This window comes from Scomber japonicus, chromosome 12 (genome assembly GCF_027409825.1).
Source record: "Scomber japonicus isolate fScoJap1 chromosome 12, fScoJap1.pri, whole genome shotgun sequence".
NCBI classification, from domain to species: Eukaryota; Metazoa; Chordata; class Actinopteri; order Scombriformes; family Scombridae; genus Scomber; species Scomber japonicus.
In genome coordinates this window covers 4729022-4744449 of record NC_070589.1, presented here as the reverse complement: position 1 = coordinate 4744449, position 15428 = coordinate 4729022, and the positions used below count along the sequence as shown (strand labels likewise).

Here is a 15428-nt window from a genome sequence, read left to right as displayed (position 1 = left end):
CCAAAAGTTATTCATACCATTGTATAAAAATGTGTGACTTTTGAGTGAACCCACAACTCACATTCCCCAGCTGTCTCCACTCCCTAACAGAAAGCATTAAATTCAACCAGTCGTGACACATCGAGGGGGTTTACTGGCAGTGAGCTTCTCTTCAGTCCGGTACCTGAATGATAAAGCGAGCGCTGAAAAAGGAACTTAAAGATTTTTGCAATCCTCTAACAGGCATCTCAGCCAAGCAGTAATTACTTTGAACATGAGGTGTCATGTTTCATTTTTCCCCTGAGGCTGAGTATGCCTCACCATCTAGACTCTTTCACTATGAGAAAAGACCTCACCAAACATTAAGATATACAAAAAAAGCTGCTTTTTTTTTTTTTTTGTTCCAGTGAAAATATCAAACTGGCAGAAGAGTTTTGGAGGCCTTGAACAAGTGTAACCACTTGGAACTTCACAAATAAGAGACTGTGACCTCTTGAATCTTTGGTGTTTCTGAAAAATCGAGTTTATCGGACGACCACAGCAACGATAATGTATTTTCTGTTGAGTTGTATTTGAATGCAATCCTGTCATGAAACTTCAGATAGTCACAGGAAAACAATACTTTAGCTGTAGCAGTTCTTGAACAAAGCTTTAGATATATAAAATAAAGGAATAAAGGTAGCCCACACAACCTTCTGTCTTGCCACATGCTCCAGCTCCCTCTGGACATTCCCAGACCAAATGTGATACATATAGAATCTCTCCAGTGTGTTCTGAGGTCTCTTCTCATGTGGACGTGCCCAGAGTATCTACACATTGGAGATATCTTGAAGGTAAACCACCTTTCAACAGAATGGAGCAGCAGTTCTACTCTGAGCTCCTTTCAGATCCCTGAGCTGCTCACCTTCTCTCTAAGGACCAACCCAGACACCATGACTCCAAAATGAAAATATAATTCACACTGAACTTTTCTGCCTGTAATAAAATACTCAAAAGGTTCACATTCTAGACTTTTCAGGCCATTTCATCTATTTCCAACAACCCTCTTCATAAAAATGGCCTTGCAAGTGTCATCATGGGACCTAAGTATGAAATTGGTCTTACATTTGGATTGAGAATGTTCCTCTTGTATGTAACCCCTAAAGCACCCTTCCAACTTGAGCTTGTACAAAATCGCTCTTAAATTCTATTAAGACATGGAGGTGATTGCAGTTAACTGACCCCTCTTCACCTCTCCTCCCCAACGGGGGGGGGGGGGGGGGGGGGGGGGTGTGACAGCATGACACAGACCTGAATATTAGACATTGTGTCTCTTGAGAAGCCAGATGGCTGACTAAATTAACAACTCAACTAAGAGCATAAATAACCCTTTGGTTATTTTAACTGGCCATTAAGTCAAGAAGAAGAGATAAATGAACATATCTCTTCTCTCTTCTGTATTTTTTTTTCCTCCCCCTTTCCTCTCTCATATAATTAAATGGCAGGAGACTAATCAGGTCTCCCGAGAGACCGCTGGACTTTTTTTTGCTTATCTTTTGAATACATTTAGAGAGCATATTTCTAGGAAAATGTGTTGTCATGAACTACATTCATCTATATTTGTGACCACCTACTTGTTTAACCTTTATCTTCATCTTTGCTACAGTTTTATCTAGGGCTGGGTTTTGGTACTCGATACCTTTAAGGTATACCGACCGAAATAAATTGCCCCCCCTCGTGGCCCATTTGTTTAAAAAAACGCGCACTAAAGTGCCCTCTTTGGAGCCAAAATCCGTGCTAAGGTGCCCTTCTGGGAGCCAAAACGTGTGCTAAGGTGCCCTCCTGGTTGGCAAAACACACTAAGCTGCCCTCTTAGGTGGCAAAAACAGTGCGAGAACGTGCTGTATGTTCCCTTTTTTTTCTTTTCACCCCTGCCCTTCAAAAAGTCTGTGCACGCCACTGAAAGACAGTGCACAGAATTTGTGATGGGTATCAGTTGAAGTACTCAACTGGTATCATTATCATTTTAAAGTCAGTGTAAAGTAAAAATAAATATGTGTTCTAAGTTTGACATACCACAGAAAAGTGTGTTGTTAACCACCATGCCAAATTTGAATGATTAAAAAAACGCCAAATATATGAAATTAGGCTTCAAAGTTGTGTAAAAATCAGCCTCTTTCTCTGCTCTCAAACGGTGTGGGAGTATCACCTGTCAAAGTCACCACCTCTACCAGAAACATGGACGCTACGCCTGAGAGCTTTCTGTTGCTAACTCGGCGGCTAGCTTGGTGGCTAACTCAGCTAATTGGCTAACTGTAGACTGTATTGGTAGTAGTGTTAGATGTAGTAACAATAACTGGCCACTAGGCAGGTTAACCACTGAGAAGAGCGGACTCTCGGTCTTATATAGTAAGGGAGGGACCAAGGGTACACCACTGAGTCACGGAGTGCCTGTTTTTTGAAGGCTTAGAAAATCAGGAAAAATTAGCGAGTGAGAAACAGTTCAAGGCTTTATCTCCACTATTCAGTACTGCATAGTCATCAGCCTTTTCACATGTTTCTGTAACCATTTTCCAACATGTATAATACGTTTAGAAGTAAATCAATGAATTGACTTTACACAGTTCTTGGATTGGTATTGGTATTGTAATTTTTTAAACAATACCATCCCTAGTTTTATAATAAGTATTATATTCTTGGTAATCAAATGAGTCAGAAATGTTGGATTGAGTACTTAAATGTTATGAAATAAGAGTTATGTTGAATTTATGTTTGAATCCAGGTAATAGAGAATGTTTAATATAATCATTACAAAAATGGTGTGTTTACAGTCACCTAATCCTTTAATTTGACTTTACTATAGTAATATGTTCTTGAATGAGGAATAAGAAAATGTTGCCAAGTTATATTTTTGGGCATGTTTATAAAATAAACAGCTACATACAATCTTATCACATTGGTTCAACTATAGTCTTGACTTGATAAGATAAGAAATAGTCCTCCTAGTCCCATGACGGGCAAATTTACAATTTTGCAGCAGCAAAGTTGACAGTAAAAAAGTGTCAATAAAAAGAACAACGAAAGTACAATGTACAAAAGTAAATAAGTAATATTGATGATCAGTGAAAATACACCTGAGTTGAGATTGTTATTGCACAGGTTTAAATTGAGAATATATGATAAATTGCACAGTTGAACTGAAAGGAGTAGACCTAAAATACTGTTATTGCACAGTAGTGAAGATGATGAGGTTCCTTCCTGTGTAATTCAAATCTTAACCCTCTAGGGTAGCTCAGCTCAAGTCAGAGTTCAGCCTCAGCTTAGATGTCCTAAACAAAGGAATTACATATTCATATTCATTATAACTTGCAAAATGCTTTTCAACACACCCAAAGACTTCAGAAACTGATAAAAACAAGCCCAGGAAACTTCACCTAACACTGACGCTGACACTCAACCCTGTTCCAGGAGGAGCTCTCTGCTTAAGCTCTCCAAGTTTTAATTTTTTAAGTCTTATTTGATTTCTTTTGTATGTGCATATTTTGTTTGAATCTTTTTCTGAAATGAGACTCTGACTGTCGCAGAATCAACTGAAGAGTTCTGCTTTTTGTTTTCTTTTATATTTGTGTAGTTAGGTAAAGTTTCACAATCTTTATAAAGTTTGCCTTTTGAGGAATTACCCAGGCCCGGAAAAACGGAATAAGAAGTAGTGTAGCCAGAAATAACTTTATTCAACACTCAGTCACAACATCACCAGAAACCACAGAGACCATAGCCAGTCCACCTCTGAAGCAAGTCCACCAGACCACCTAAAGGCTTTGACCAAACTGTATCCACACTAGCCTAACGAAGGCTAGATCCAGAGTCTATGTATCTGTCTATAGAAGGCTAAATATAATGATGAGCCATCTCTTCCCATCCCTCCCCATCTCCAGGAGTGATCAGGACAGCTCTAGCCAACATGGACCGGGAGGTGAAAGAAGAGTACCAGGTTCTCGTCCAGGCCAAGGACATGGGAGGTCAGCTGGGGGGGCTGGCTTCCACCACCACCATCAATATAACCCTCAGCGATGTCAATGACAACCCGCCACGCTTCGCCAAGAGTGAGTGGAAGATTGAATAATGCAGTCTGATTTTACCCATCCACCCAATCAAATAAACCAATCAACCTTCCATTCACCACTCTACATCAACCAATCAGTCAGCATTTTCTTTTTTTGAAACTGTATTTAATTATCTGTTATCTGTCACTCTCAAGGTATTTTCCACCTCCGGGTGCCAGAGTCGGCATCAGTGGGTTCTGCAGTGGGTCGGATTCGAGCTCACGATCTGGATGCTGGCAACAACGCAGAGGTGGATTATTCCATTGTTCCAGGAGATGAAGGCAACATGTTTGACATCATCTCTAATCACCAAAGTCAAGAGGGAGTCGTCGTCTTGAAAAAGGTACATTCAGTCACAAACACATGAACATACTTTGAAATCTCAAATTCAGTTGTTGGAAATATGGAAATATTCTTTATCAAATAATTGCCATTTAACTTTTCTTTTTTTTAAAAAATGTATTATTACCCAGCCAGCATGTCCATGTGGGTCGCACATGGATTAAATAAATGGCAATGTGGGTACTGAGGCAAATTTTATGGGTCCCACATAGTTTCAGTAACATGGACTGACTGTATGAGCCCCATAAGGGATGTAAGAGGGCTAAGTGGGCATGGGCATAAACAGGGCAAATTGTATGGGCCCCATATTGTTTCAGAAACATGGGTCCCACATGTGAAGCCCATATGGGCAGGCTAAATGGGCCCCATTTAAAGTCCATTCTCATCTCACTTAGACCCCATATGGGCAAACATATAGAGCTTATGTGGGCCTCACCTATATTGGCAAACACAGATGGGGCCACCATGGAAACTGCAGACAAACCCACTTGGGACCCATATTTGCAGCCCAGATTGAACCATTATGGGGCCCACTTGGACATGCTGGCTGTGTATTGGCCCTTTTTGTGTCTACATTCAAGACATACAGCTAAAATACCTCAGTTATAACCTGACCCCCACTTTTTCAAATGTAATTTCCAGAATAAAACATTGCCTTATATTTTGGGCAAAAGGGGTAATAACTTTTTCTTTTGTATCTAATATAAGTCTTCTTCAATTAAAGTTCTGATTCTCTCTGCGGGTAAGGTAGCTAAAGAGCCATTATTTGAAAATGAATGTGATCAAGCATAAAAAAAAACAAAAGAATGACAAAAGGAAGAAAAAAAGGCAAGTTTTGCAGACCCCAGCATTCTGCATGTGATGTGCTGTCAGTGATCCAAGTGTGAGTGGAATGTGCTGATGTGGCTTTGATCCCAATCATTCTCCCTCTTAACCTTCCATTGACCATTAGACAAGATAATGCTCTACACACTCAAGCAATCAAACGCACCCTCACACACACAAAACAGGCTCTTCTTTTTGCAGCATCAGCCATTGAAACCCCCCTGATGATTAAAGATCTATGGTTTATATTGAGGAAAAAGCAGAAAGAAAAAAGAGGAAGGAAGTTGTAGAAGGATGTGGAAGGAACAAAGGACTGGAAGAGGGAAGTCAGAGAGAGGGGAATGGGGAAGTAATGTGGGTTTTTAACTTATATTTACTTGGTTTTTGGTAAGTTGTTCATTCATCCCCAATGGAAAACTGAAGTCTTGCATTTCTTTCACTTCAAGGGTAAACCTGAACATGACACTTAGTCCTGCTGAACCGCATCATCCAGTTTCCTCAAGTCAGCCTGATTTTAACTCCTCATAAAGGTTTCAACAGGAAATCAGATCTCTGAGTAGAACTCCTCCAAAAAGAAGTCATCTGAGGACAAATATAAACTGCTAAACGCTCCGTCTAGAGGGATACCACCTCCTATCACACGCGCATACACACCCGGAGAGAAACCGCGTACACTGGAACGCACAGTCCACGTCACATCACATCAGGCAGTTTAACATCAGAGGGGCTGCGGAGGCTTTTTATGTCAGACTGTCCTCTAAATCAGAACAGACACGACAGCGACTTTCTGAGCATGAAACTTTGCCAGCTAGGTCTCTTATTTTAAAAATGAGATAAGCCATAAATTCATTCAGTGCTGACACTGCATCCCAGCCCACTGCTTAAAAACAAAGAGAAGCTGATTTACCATTATGAAGCATTTGAACAGCAGAAAGGACTGTTAGACCTTTGATAAATCTTATATGATCATATTTTGTATTAGTCTGTAACTTATTAGTAGATGTGTGTTGCTACAAATGTGGTGCACACAGCTTATTATTTATTTTATTTCATAGTTGTTTTATGCTGGCTCTGTTCTGGCTTAAATCTCAGTCCTGCTGTGTTGCTGTGGAGATCATAGGATATAAAGCAGCAGGGGTTTATACAGAGGTCTATAGCAAGAAAGTTAAAGTCAGGAGTTTTGATTCACAACTTCTTTACAATCGAAGGGGAAATCTGGTCTTGTACCTTGGTCAGTACCAATGTTGGACCCAGACTGCCTGGTAATGTGAGTACTTTACAGATGGTAGAGTGGGTCGTCCAACAATCAGAAGATTAGCGGTTTGTTTTCTGGCTCCTCCAGTCCACATGTCCATGTGTTCTTGGACAAAATAATTCAACTCGAATTGCTCCCAATGGCTGCACCAGCGGTGTGAATGTATGTGATTGGTTGGTGCCCTGTGTGGTAGCTCCTGTCATCAGTGTATGTATGAATGTGACATGTAGTGTAAAGCTTAAACCTCCAGAACTGCAGCCATAATTTCACATGCGTCTGATATTTAGGTGTTAAATTCTGGATGAACATTGCATTTATTTATCTTATTTATTTCACCTGGAAGGCTCTATAGAAATCTGGCTCTCTCTTGAACAAAGTTAAACTGTGAGAGAGCACTGTTCACAAACGCCAGAATGAACGTATTCACAATAACGTTCATCAGGCAGAAATACAGCACGTTCAGTTCACGTTCGCCCAAAATATGAACGAATTCATGAACGATCGTTCATTGAAGGTGTTCAGGCACAACACTGCCCACAGTAACGCTCTACTTGTGAGAGAGGATCATGGGTTTGGGGTGGGTTAGGGTTAGGGAGAGTTTGTTCATTCATTTACGTTTATTTGAGTTTGTAAAATGCTACAAAAGAAGAGATATAGTACTTCCGTGTACAGTAGATGTCTGTCATTTAATAAATAAAAATTATTAAAAAATAATTTAAAAAACATTCTGGATGAACATTGCTTTCTAAGCAGGACCGCAATAGCCAAAGAGAGAGAGCCGACAGTGTTACCAAACAACAGTAAATATCAAGCCCCTCGAGGCTACTACCTTCAACAGATGTTACAACTGACAGTTAAAATCTCTCCTCAGAGTTCTGTGTTGACTGCATCTCGAAAACTATTTTTACATCAAGACTTGTTAAGTCTTCTGCTTTAGTTTTTTCTCACTGCAAAGCATCACTAAAGCAAGTTGTTACACCTTGTCAGTCTCCATTTTATTTACATCTGCTTCTCCGTGAGATCATGAGATGTGGTGCATTGCTCCCTCTGGCACAATCATCTTAATAATATCCTGCAGTCTGTGATACGCCTTTACTTTCAAATCTTGCAGTATGAGCATGTTTGAAATGAGAGAAAAGAAAACTGTGAATTTTCTCCTCATGTGTTTAATGCAACCTGATTGCAAAATTGGTTAGGATTTTAAAACTCTGATCATCTGAGCATGGCTTAACCCTTACATACTGTTTATATTCTACATCCACGCAGTATGTTCGGGTCAGTTTGACCCAGTCTAAGAAGCACCTATACAACATTTTTGGGCCAAACATTTTTGTCCACTTTAGGAAAAGTCATACAATTTCAGAGTAAAATACATTTGGGGTGTTTTTACAGTTGTCAAATTTGACCTGAACAGTGTGTAAGGGTTAAATGTTCAAGACTCAAAATTAAGTTTACTGTCATTTTCTTTCTTTCTAAATACTGTTCCTCCCAGCTCACAGCAGTGAATCATCAACAAGAAGGATGATGATATATCTACAAGATCCCTTAAAAAATGTAAAAATATAAAAGAAGAAGAAGAAGAAAAAAAAAACACTGAACATCAGCACAGTGCATTTAGAGAGAAAGTTCATGTTTCAGTTTGATGTTGACAACTGGTGCATGTCAACGGGTGACCTGCACTGATTGGAGGATTATGTTATTATTATGTTATGCTTTGTGTCCAGAGAACAAACATGGCTCATGGGTTAGCAGTTAGCCTGCAGTTCTCCTTATTTCAGCGTTTCCTCTATTACGTCATAGTTCCAAGCAAGGCTGTAGTCTCCTTTGGGGCCACTGAGTGTAGCAGAACAAGGTCAACCAGCTGATTAATGAATGTCTTTTTTATGAATGTCCAAAAGAAATTGGCAATCAGGCATATTAATCTTACCCTCCACATGATGACACAGACATGGACAAAGACACTACACAGTTAGTATTAGTTAATTTCCCTTATTGTCTCAGAAAATGAGTAGCAGTTAGCAGCTGACAAAGATATACCCAGAGATGACATTTCCTTTGATGTTGTTGCATATCAGTGCTGTTACCTCTTCCGTAGAGTCCTTTCTGATGATTATTTGAAGGTTATTTTGCAAAGTGTCTCTCTTTTTCTATCCTAATTCAAGATGTACTGTATTGAGGAGTTCATTTTCAGTGCAGCTCCTCTCTCTTTCAAGCCACACAAGGTAGACATTCATCTCTGAGTAGATGCTACCTGATGCATTTTTGCCTCCTGGAAGTCTTTATTAAAGAGACTTACAAAATGAGGACATGGAACTTTTTTTCATGTGCACTGAACTCCTGAGGAACTTGTCATTTGTAAGTTGATTCATTGTTGAATATGGAACATTAGTCACTGTTGAAAAAAGATTCAGTGAGTAGTGAGACTGCTGAGGTTTGTGATTCACTGGTTAAGAGCTTTATTTGAATATTATGTGAGTCTTACATGTTTAAGTGAGCCATATATATATATTTTAAAATATCTCTACCTTATTTATCTTGACTTGTGAATCATTACAAGCATGAAAGGGTACAGAGCAGAACAGACGTTAGTCATATGTTCCAGATGTGAGTGACAAGAAGACAGCGATGTCCAGGATACATCAGACTGCATATCATGATGTGAACTGATGACAGACTGTGGGCACACACTGGATTGATGTCCAGGCCTGTTTATGCAGTGATGATATTTCTGATATGATTGAAGCAGAATCAGCAGTTGTCTATTGAGTTTTAAGAACCACCAAAACTCTTCCATTTAGTTTTCACTCTCTCTTGTACCAGCAGTGTTGGGGAATGTTACTTTTAAAAGTAATGGATTACAAGTAACTACTTCCATTCCAGCATTTTCTTCAGAGAAAACTAAAAAATGTGTGATTCCTCATGTAGTTTCAGTCCAGACTTCCTTTAAATATAATGAGTGTACCATCATCACACAGCCAAGTCTGGATCATCATGTGTAAATCTTTACACTAATAGCAGGAATGACACACACAATGTTCCATTTACAGTCTTTATTGTTCAGACTTACATTAAAACACTTTAAAAGTGACTTCCCAAGCATATGCCCTTTAACAAGTCAAATCACTGCTACAGACCAACAGACTCTTGTTACTGGGACACTACTCACATGTTACTGTAATGTTCTTGCTATTATTTCCTCCCATAAATTCAAAATGAAGTGAATATTTCCATGAAGTGAATGTGTCCCTTCTGAGCTGCCGTACACAATCGCAGTGATATAACAGTAGTACGTATCCAGGTGCCTGTCTGCAAAAAAAGTAGTAACAGTGTGAATTCATAGTGGGTGTTCTTTTCTTTTAGTAAAAAGGTAACTACAGGAATAGTTGGTTAAAATAATAACAAATTATCTTTTTGAAAATGGAACTAAACACCTGACTATTTAAACTGTGGCTCTAACACATTAGGTTACTCATTATATCAAAACAGTAATCCCCAACACTGTGTCCCAGCATGCTTTGCTAAATGTGTCTGAAACAGCCTATCATCAGCACCTGTATTTATCAAGTGTCTCAGTGTAGGAAGTCAGTCCTAACTGGACAGAAATTCTCCCGCTTTTCTTATTGTTTCTACTTTTAGAACTAGGAGCAGCAGTGAAAGCAATTTAACAACTTTGTTAAGTTATGAAATGACTCTTGTCTGCCCTGATATTTAGGAAATCTCTAGAGGTGAGGAGAAGGCGTGCAGGCAGAGATATGAATGCACATTCTGTGGGAAGTTCATTGATGAATGTGAGCTGATTAAATTGTACTGTGTAAGCAAAAGTCCTCCAACTTAATCAACCAAATAGGTTGTTTTACTGTCCACTCCAAAACCAGCCATAAGAGCATTTACTCATCAGGAGCCTCTATCAGCTGTAATCAGCAGGACAACATTTGGTCAACCTTCATCATAATGGTGACAGTAAACACCACAACAATCACAGTTCCGTATTTTTAAAAACTGTCCCAAGTCTCAATCAGAAATACAACACTCGCTATGAAACATGAAGTGAACAACGATCCCCTGCAGCAGCAAGTCCTCTTTTTACAAGTTAGCATCTGAGCAGCTCTGAGTATGGAGATTTGTTACCTTATAAAGGTGTCATCTGAACTGCACCACTTCTCTGGGTCAGAATTACTACAGCTGTTAGATGGAGTCTGTTGGGCAGTAAAGAGGCAGACTGAAAGCAAGAGGAGATATTGATGGGTATGATGTGCAATAAAGGTCTGTGTCTGGAATCAAACCTGGGGCGTTGAGGTTATGAGGCATGCACTATAACCATTTAGCTGCTGGGTTGTTCCTGCATCGAATATTTTGATGGACACACAAACTGAAGCCCTCACAATCTCAAAGGCTTTGAAATGAAACCGACAACGTCCAAAGTAATGCATCAAAATATGATCCAACACACAGCATGAGGTTATGGAAAACAAGCTGAATTCATATAAATTGTATACATTTATATTATAATGAATTCTATCACTCTGTCACTTAATTCAAATGACCAATGCCTCGGCTTTTATATATACATATATATATATATATACATATATATATATATGTATATATATGTACGCATATATATAAAGAGAAATGATCACAGGCTGCTGTTACCATGTTTATCACAGCAGTGGATTTTCATCCAACAAACAAAATAAACAAATAGTTTTCTCCACCCATGAGGACACATAAGGTGAACTTCACAGTGCAAGATGAGATAAAGGATATCTTTTTTTAATAGGGTTTTGCACACAGTCTGTTTGCAAACACATCATGTCCAATATTAACCGTAGCCTACATGCAACACGCTGTGCTAAAACATGCATTATACAACAGTATAATGATCTGACTGGATAGGACTGGTCACACAGCTGCAATTATGTCAACTACAAGTTTAATGTATTCTATTTTAATGTATTGTTTAATCGACTGAGTTTAAATATTACTATTAGATTTAATCTAAACATTTTATTGCACATATAACCTTGTTATCTACTAGGACTGGGTATCGATACCCCACCAAAATAAATTGATACCTGCAATCCATCCTTTTTGCACCCAGAAGAAAGTATGATTATTTTTATGGAATTGCTCACAGCCAATCAACACAAGCGTTCTTTGATTTACTGGAACATGTGATTGGCCCACTGACACAGCAGCTACAACCTGTCTGTGGTGATGAAGTCTATATTATATATTATACATATATTATATGTATATTTCAGGATTTTGTATTTAATAAATATTAATAATTTGAAGACTTTCAAAATGCATTTGGATACAAATCAAATCATTTAGATGGGGAGGAGTGGTGGCATTTTATGTAATTTAATGTTTCCATTCACATGATGTGTACCTAATGAAGCACTCAGTTGGTATCAGTATTGGGGTACTTGGATTGGTACTGGTATCATCATTTGTTAACCAATACCCTAATATAGCCTTAATATTTACCTATACACATATGCACATATGTGCCTATATGTTCTAATGCTGCTTTTTCCTGACTATCACACTGAGTAGTTCTTCTACCTGCTGAAAGTCAGCGCAGGAAACCTCATAAATCACTGTCAAGTCTTTCTTTGAGGTGTTTTTAGTACTACTGAACAATTCTCAATGAGTGATGCTCAGAAGTTTGATAAATACAGACACGAATGTTCAGTGACACTTTATGCAAATGAAGTGTGGTCTTAACACCCTGCTGCACTGGAGAAGACTGGAAATCACTAACAGTAGTAAGAGACTTGAGACTTTCAAGCTTTTCATAATTGAACATAATGAATGCTTTCCTCTGTTTCATATGATTGTAAGTTAACTACTAATTTGTTTCGATCTGAATTAGGAGGACAAACCATAACTTATCAGTTAGGACTCTATTAGTTAAAGCTCAGTTTTCAATTAGGAACTTATGATGAGCTCATTATAGAATAAATAAATAAAATATAATAATAATAATAATAATAATCACCTTATTCAAAACTGATTGACTGATGAATTGCTTTAGAAACAATAGTTTCTTCTTTTGTTGTTGGGCCTGCAACCATAATGTGTAGACATGAAGACTATCCATCAACTGATGTAACTAGTACATTTCTTCATGAATACTTAAGTCTCACTGAAAACATCTAGTCTGGATCTAAATAGTTTGAAATATCCTGAATAACTAACTCTATTTTTGACTGCAATTTCTATTTTTTCTTTAAATCTGCATTAATCAATATCCTTATATGAAGAGGAGGCTTGTGGCTCAGGAGGTAGAGCCACAGATCTTCCACTAATCGGAAGCTCGGTGGTTTGATTCACAGCTCATCCAGTCCACATGACGACGTGTCCTTGGGCAAGATACTTAACCCCAAATTGCTCCTGATGGCTGCACCAACAGTGTATGAATGTTTGAGTGAATGTTAGTTTCCTCCTGATGAGCAGGTTGGTACTGTGTGTGGTAGCTCCTGTCATCAGTGTATGAATGTGTGTGAATGGGTGATTCTAACATGTACAGTAGTGTAAAAGAGCTTTGAGTGGTCAAAAGAATAGAAAGGGCTTTATAAATACAGTCCCTTTACCATTTATATTAACAATGCATTGAACCTGTGCAACATAAAAGGTGTCACTAGATAAACAGTCCCCCTTTAGTTTGATTCTAGACAATCAATTTGAATAATGAATATCTCTATCAATGCACAGCATAACCTGAGAGGAAGCATTGACATTTATCAGTGAGTGCAACTTCAACTAAGAAAGTGTTAGCCTGAAGCAGGTGTTCAAAAAAAGTAGACAAAGCAAGTCTTAAAGGTGTGGAATTTAGTTCAGTGTAATTAGAATGGACAAACCAGACACTGGATCTAGAGAGGACCTTTCCGATGTCTAAACTATTCTATAAAGGTTCATGTGGTAGCAGATTTTCATTCCAACCAATCAGGAGCACACCAGGCTTCACTCATTTAATCAACAGATCTCAGTCCTCAGACAGCTGATTGGTCGAATTGTGTGGTCTTGATTGGTTGTAACAAAAACCTGCAGACACATGACCCTTTATGGAATAGTGTGAACATGCCTGTGCTACACAGTTGGATGGGGAGGTTGAGGGTTAGGGGTATTTATTTGGATGTAATCTACAACCTCACCACTAGCTAGCACTAAATTCTACACACTGCTCCTTTAAAATAAGCCGTGCTGTGACTAGCTGTAGTTAAATGTCTTGTTTTGTTCTTTTCTGACTACTTGTCTCCTGCTGTTCAGGCTGCTGGTTTATTCTTGATAGCGACAGCAGAGGAAATGTTCCAAACATCACTGACAATTCAATTCCAGGCAGTCAGGGATTTTTTTAGACATTAACAGATATGTTACAGACACAAAATGATAAAAATAACCAGGTTTTTGTTACCTCCTATTCTACAGTGAAAAGTAGTGCAGCTTTAACAGAAACTAATCCCACCTTCCCTCTCCACTCTCCCTGTTCCTCTCTTCTGTCTGTGGAAAGATTCCAATCAGTTAAATCCTTCCTGGCTCCCTCGCTGCCAATCAGCCACTTTCCTTTTCCCCTTCCCCTCATTTAACCCTACAAGTCTGTGCCTCAGCCAAGTGAAATTCCATTGATCCGGGAGAGGTTTGAGCTCTGCCCCCTTTTTTTTAATCACGTCGCTGTGGTCTTTACCAGACAAAAAAACAACAGGCCAGTCAGGAGACACTTAATTCCCCCAGAGTTGGAATATGTGAAACTTTATTATACTGAGATTGTTTTCTGCCCGCTCCTCATTGTCTCTCCTCTTTCTCCTGTTGCTGTCTCCTCCATGATGTTCTGCTGCTCTAAGAGGATTTGCACACTGTAATGAGTTCAGAGGGATACACATTGGACACAGTGAAAGATTAGAAATGAGAGACAGGTGAAGGGTCTCTAATAGACCGCATATGTTGCTGACTTGAAGTGCTTATAAAAGCATCTGAACACAATCACACACATTGTAATAAACTAGTCCTGTTCTTGCAAGATGGAAGCATGACAAACAAGCTGTATAGATTATGACGCACAAACCAACTGTCAATAAAGAGTCCATAAGCCTCTCATCATCTCTAGTATATCAAAGTGGTGGATTTGTGCCCTTTTCATTTCAAGCAAATCAGTGGTGAGAACAATGGAAACAAACAGCATAACTCTTCATGAATCTCTGGCTCTTTCATGGATTTGCTGAAGTGACAACCCAGCCAGCATGTCCATGTGGGCCCCACATGGGTTAAATGTGGGCTACATGGGTACTGAGTGGGCATGGGCTTGAACTGGGCACATTTTGTAGGTTCCATATGGTTTCAGTAACATGGGCCACGTAAGGGATGTAAGCGGGCTTAGCAGGCATGGGCATAAACAGGGCATACTGTGTGGGACCCATATTGTTTCAGTCACATGGGCCCAACATGTGTAACTCACTCAATTGGGCCCCACCTGAAACCCAATCAGAACCCACTTGAAGCCAATATTGGCAAACACAGGTGGGGTCACCATGGAAACTGCAGACTAACCCCCGTGGGACCCATATTGCAGCCAAAATGTAACCCTTATTGGGCCCACATGAACATGCTGGCTGGGATATTGTTAAAAAAAATAGTTTTCTAGTATGGGTCTAAGTCAGAAACCAGAAACCCTGGACCCTACATCCCCATAATGCAACATGGTATATAGTCTTTCTGTACATACTGTACAGTACAGACAACCCAAAAACATAATACCTCTGAGCATTTCTCCAGCTTTTTTTTTTAATATATGAAAATTCTTGAAAGACAGGTGGAATTCTTTATTTTCTTATTAAGCTGAGGGAACACAGACACACTCCTGTTACACCAACAGTAAGGCAGTTAAGAGGCAGAAAAAAACTCATCCAGGCATCTATCAGTCAATGGGTTATCTACCAAGA

The 15428-nt window shown here is 39.1% G+C and overlaps 1 pseudogene; it reads left to right on the top strand.

The window, feature by feature from the left end:
• The window catches only part of LOC128369199 (cadherin-12-like), a 115326-nt pseudogene that overhangs the window by 47974 nt on the left and 51924 nt on the right, over positions 1–15428 (top strand).